Here is a 5,812-nt window from a genome sequence, read left to right on the forward strand (position 1 = left end):
AATTTCTATAACATCATCGGAATTCTCGTCGGAATCCGATTCATCGGAGAATTGGTAATCCTCCCAATATTTTGCTTCCTTGGCGGAAACACCATTGACCATAATTAACCTTGGTCGGTTGGTTGAGGATTTTCTTTTACTTAACCGTTTTATTATTTCCCCCACCGGTTCTATTTCTTCATCCGGTTCCGATTCTTCTTCCGGTTCCGATTCTTCTTCCGGTTCCGACTCTTCTTCCGGTTCCTCTTCGGGAACTTGTGAATCAGTCCACGAATCATTCCAATTTACATTTGACTCTTCATTATTATTAAGTGAGTCAGTGGGACTTGTTCTAGAGGTAGACATCTATCACATAATATCAAACGCGTTAAGAGATTAATATATCACATAATATTCACATGTTAAAAATATATAGTTTCCAACAAAATTTGTTAAGCAATCATTTTTCAAGTAAACACGGTCGAAGTCCAGACTCACTAATGCATCCTAACAAACTCGATAAAACACACTAATGCAAAATTCTGGTTCTCTAAGACCAACGCTCGGATACCAACTGAAATGTCCCGTTCTTATTGAATAAAAACGTTCCATATTAATTGATTTCGTTGCGAGGTTTTGACCTCTATATGAGACGTTTTTCAAAGACTGCATTCATTTTTAAAACAAACCATAACCTTTATTTCATAAATAAAGGTTTAAAAAGCTTTACGTAGATTATCAAATTATGATAATCTAAAATATCCTGTTTACACACGACCATTACATAATGGTTTACAATACAAATATGTTACATCGAAATCAGTTTCTTGAATGCAGTTTTTACACAATATCATACAAACATGGACTCCAAATCTTGTCCTTATTTTAGTATGCAACAGCGGAAGCTCTTAATATTCACCTGAGAATAAACATGCTTTAAACGTCAATAAAAATATTGGTGAGTTATAGGTTTAACCTATATATATCAAATCGTAACAATAGACCACAAGATTTCATATTTCAATACACATCTCATACATAGAGATAAAAATCATTCATATGGTGAACACCTGGTAACCGACATTAACAAGATGCATATATAAGAATATCCCCATCATTCCGGGACACCCTTCGGATATGATATAAATTTCGAAGTACTAAAGCATCCGGTACTTTGGATGGGGTTTGTTAGGCCCAATAGATCTATCTTTAGGATTCGCGTCAATTAGGGTGTCTGTTCCCTAATTCTTAGATTACCAGACTTAATAAAAAGGGGCATATTCGATTTCGATAATTCAACCATAGAATGTAGTTTCACGTACTTGTGTCTATTTTGTAAATCATTTATAAAACCTGCAAGCATTCTCATCCCAAAAATATTAGATTTTAAAAGTGGGACTATAACTCACTTTCACAGAATTTTACTTCGTCGGGAAGTAAGACTTGGCCACTGGTTGATTCACGAACCTATAACAATATATACATATATATCAAAGTATGTTCAAAATATATTTACAACACTTTTAATATATTTTGATGTTTTAAGTTTATTAAGTCAGCTGTCCTCGTTAGTAACCTACAACTAGTTGTCCACAGTTAGATGTACAGAAATAAATCGATAAATATTATCTTGAATCAATCCACGACCCAGTGTATACGTATCTCAGTATTGATCACAACTCAAACTATATATATTTTGGAATCAACCTCAACCCTGTATAGCTAACTCCAACATTCACATATAGAGTGTCTATAGTTGTTCCGAAATATATATAGATGTGTCGACATGATAGGTCGAAACATTGTATACGTGTCTATGGTATCTCAAGATTACATAATATACAATACAAGTTGATTAAGTTATGGTTGGAACAGATTTGTTACCAATTTTCACGTAGCTAAAATGAGAAAAATTATCCAATCTTGTTTTACCCATAACTTCTTCATTTTAAATCCGTTTGAGTGAATAAAATTGCTATGGTTTCATATTGAACTCTATTTTATGAATCTAAACAGAAAAAGTATAGGTTTATAGTCGGAAAAATAAGTTACAAGTCGTTTTTGTAAAGGTAGTCATTTCAGTCGAAAGAACGACGTCTAGATGACCATTTTAGAAAACATACTTCCACTTTGAGTTTAACCATAATTTTTGGATACAGTTTCATGTTCATAATAAAAATCATTTTCTCAGAATAACAACTTTTAAATCAAAGTTTATCATAGTTTTTAATTAACTAACCCAAAACAGCCCGCGGTGTTACTACGACGGCGTAAATCCGGTTTTACGGTGTTTTTCGTGTTTCCAGGTTTTAAATCATTAAGTTAGCATATCATATAGATATAGAACATGTGTTTAGTTGATTTTAAAAGTCAAGTTAGAAGGATTAACTTTTGTTTGCGAACAAGTTTAGAATTAACTAAACTATGTTCTAGTGATTACAAGTTTAAACCTTCGAATAAGATAGCTTTATATGTATGAATCGAATGATGTTATGAACATCATTACTACCTTAATTTCCTTGGATAAACCTACTGGAAAAGAGAAAAATGGATCTAGCTTCAATGGATCCTTGGATGGCTCGAAGTTCTTGAAGCAGAATCATGACACGAAAACAAGTTCAAGTAAGATCATCACTTGAAATAAGATTGTTATAGTTATAGAAATTGAACCAAAGTTTGAATATGATTATTACCTTGTATTAGAATGATAACCTACTGTAAGAAACAAAGATTTCTTGAGGTTGGATGATCACCTTACAAGATTGGAAGTGAGCAAGCAAACTTGAAAGTATTCTTGATTTTATGAAACTAGAACTTTTGGAATTTATGAAGAACACTTAGAACTTGAAGATAGAACTTGAGAGAGATCAATTAGATGAAGAAAATTGAAGAATGAAAGTGTTTGTAGGTGTTTTTGGTCGTTGGTGTATGGATTAGATATAAAGGATATGTAATTTTGTTTTCATGTAAATAAGTCATGAATGATTACTCATATTTTTGTAATTTTATGGGATATTTCATGCTAGTTGCCAAATGATGGTTCCCACATGTGTTAGGTGACTCACATGGGCTGCTAAGAGCTGATCATTGGAGTGTATATACCAATAGTACATACATCTAAAAGCTGTGTATTGTACGAGTACGAATACGGGTGCATACGAGTAGAATTGTTGATGAAACTGAACGAGGATGTAATTGTAAGCATTTTTGTTAAGTAGAAGTATTTTGATAAGTGTATTGAAGTCTTTCAAAAGTGTATAAATACATATTAAAACACTACATGTATATACATTTTTACTGAGTCGTTAAGTCATCGTTAGTCGTTACATGTAAGTGTTGTTTTGAAACCTTTAGGTTAACGATCTTGTTAAATGTTGTTAACCCAATGTTTATAATATCAAATGAGATTTTAAATTATTATATTATCATGATATTATCATGTATGAATATCTCTTAATATGATATATATACATTAAATGTCTTTACAACGATAATCGTTACATATATGTCTCGTTTAAAAATCATTAAGTTAGTAGTCTTGTTTTTACATATGTAGTTCATTGTTAATATACTTTATGATATGTTTTCTTATCATAGTATCATGTTAACTATATATATATATCCATATATATATGTCATCATATAGTTTTTACAAGTTTTAACGTTCGTGAATCACCGATCAACTTGGGTGGTCAATTGTCTATATGAAACATATTTCAATTAATCAAGTCTTAACAAGTTTGATTGCTTAACATGTTGGAAACATTTAATCATGTAAATATCAATCTCAATTAATATATATAAACATGGAAAAGTTCGGGTCACTACAATATGTACCTAGTAAGACGTTGTTATAACGATAATCGTTATATATATCATTTTCGAGTTTCTTAAATTAATAGTCTCATTTTTATGTATATAACTCATTGTTAAAATACCTAATGAGATACATACTTATAATAAAAACTTGTTAACTATATATATAACCATATATATGTCATTGTATAGTTTTTACAAGTTTTAACGTTCGTGAATCACCGGTCAACTTGGGTGGTCAATTGTCTATATGAAACATATTTCAATTAATCAAGTCTTAACAAGTTTGATTGCTTAACATGTTGGAAACATTTAATCATGTAAATATCAATCTCAATTAATATATATAAACATGGAAAAGTTCGGGTCACTACAGTATCTACCCGTTAAATAAATTTCGCCCCGAAATTTTAAGCTGTTGAAGGTGTTGAATCTTCTGGAAATAGATGCGGGTATTTCTTCTTCATCTGATCTTCACGCTCCCAGGTGAACTCGGGTCCTCTACGAGCATTCCATCGAACCTTAACAATTGGTATCTTGTTTTGCTTAAGTCTTTTAACCTCACGATCCATTATTTCGACTGGTTCTTCGATGAATTGGAGTTTTTCGTTGATTTGGATTTCATCTAACGGAATAGTGAGATCTTCTCTAGCAAAACATTTCTTCAAATTCGAGACATGGAAAGTGTTATGTACAGCCGCGAGTTGTTGAGGTGACTCAAGTCGGTAAGCTACTGGTCTGACACGATCAATAATCTTGAATGGTCCAATATACCTTGGATTTAATTTCCCTCGTTTACCAAATCGAACAACGCCTTTCCAAGGTGCAACTTTAAGCATGACCATCTCTCCAATTTCAAATTCTATATCTTTTCTTTTAATGTCAGCGTAGCTCTTTTGTCGACTTTGGGCGGTTTTCAACCGTTGTTGAATTTGGATGATCTTCTCGGTAGTTTCTTGTATAATCTCCGGACCCGTAATCTGTCTATCCCCCACTTCACTCCAACAAATCGGAGACCTGCACTTTCTACCATAAAGTGCTTCAAACGGCGCCATCTCAATGCTTGAATGGTAGCTGTTGTTGTAGGAAAATTCTGCTAACGGTAGATGTCGATCCCAACTATTTCCGAAATCAATAACACATGCTCGTAGCATGTCTTCAAGCGTTTGTATCGTCCTTTCGCTCTGCCCATCAGTTTGTGGATGATAGGCAGTACTCATGTCTAGAAGAGTTCCTAATGCTTGCTGTAATGTCTGCCAGAATCTTGAAATAAATCTGCCATACCTATCAGAGATAATAGAGATTGGTATTCCATGTCTGGAGACGACTTCCTTCAAATACAGTCGTGCTAACTTCTCCATCTTGTCATCTTCTCTTATTGGTAGGAAGTGTGCTGATTTGGTGAGACGATCAACTATTACCCAAATAGTATCAAAACCACTTGTAGTCCTTGGCAATTTAGTGATGAAATCCATGGTAATGTTTTCCCATTTCCATTCTGGGATTTCAGGTTGTTGAAGTAGACCTGATGGTTTCTGATGCTCAGCTTTGACCTTAGAACACGTCAAACATTCTCCTACGTATTTAGCAACATCGGCTTTCATACCCGGCCACCAAAAATGTTTCTTGAGATCCTTGTACATCTTCCCCGTTCCAGGATGTATTGAGTATCTGGTTTTATGAGCTTCTCTAAGTACCATTTCTCTCATATCTCCAAATTTTGGTACCCAAATCCTTTCAGCCCTATACCGGGTTCTGTCTTCCCGAATATTAAGATGTTTCTCCGATCCTTTGGGTATTTCATCCTTTAAATTTCCCTCTATTAAAACTCCTTGTTGCGCCTCCTTTATTTGAGTAGTAAGGTTATTATGAATCATTATATTCATAGATTTTACTCGAATGGGTTCTCTGTCCTTCCTGCTCAAGGCATCGGCTACCACATTTGCCTTCCCCGGGTGGTAACGAATCTCAAAGTCGTAATCATTCAATAATTCAATCCACCTACGCTGCCTCATAT

The sequence above is a fragment of the Rutidosis leptorrhynchoides genome, chromosome 2, assembly GCF_046630445.1.
Source record: "Rutidosis leptorrhynchoides isolate AG116_Rl617_1_P2 chromosome 2, CSIRO_AGI_Rlap_v1, whole genome shotgun sequence".
Taxonomy (NCBI): Eukaryota; Viridiplantae; Streptophyta; class Magnoliopsida; order Asterales; family Asteraceae; genus Rutidosis; species Rutidosis leptorrhynchoides.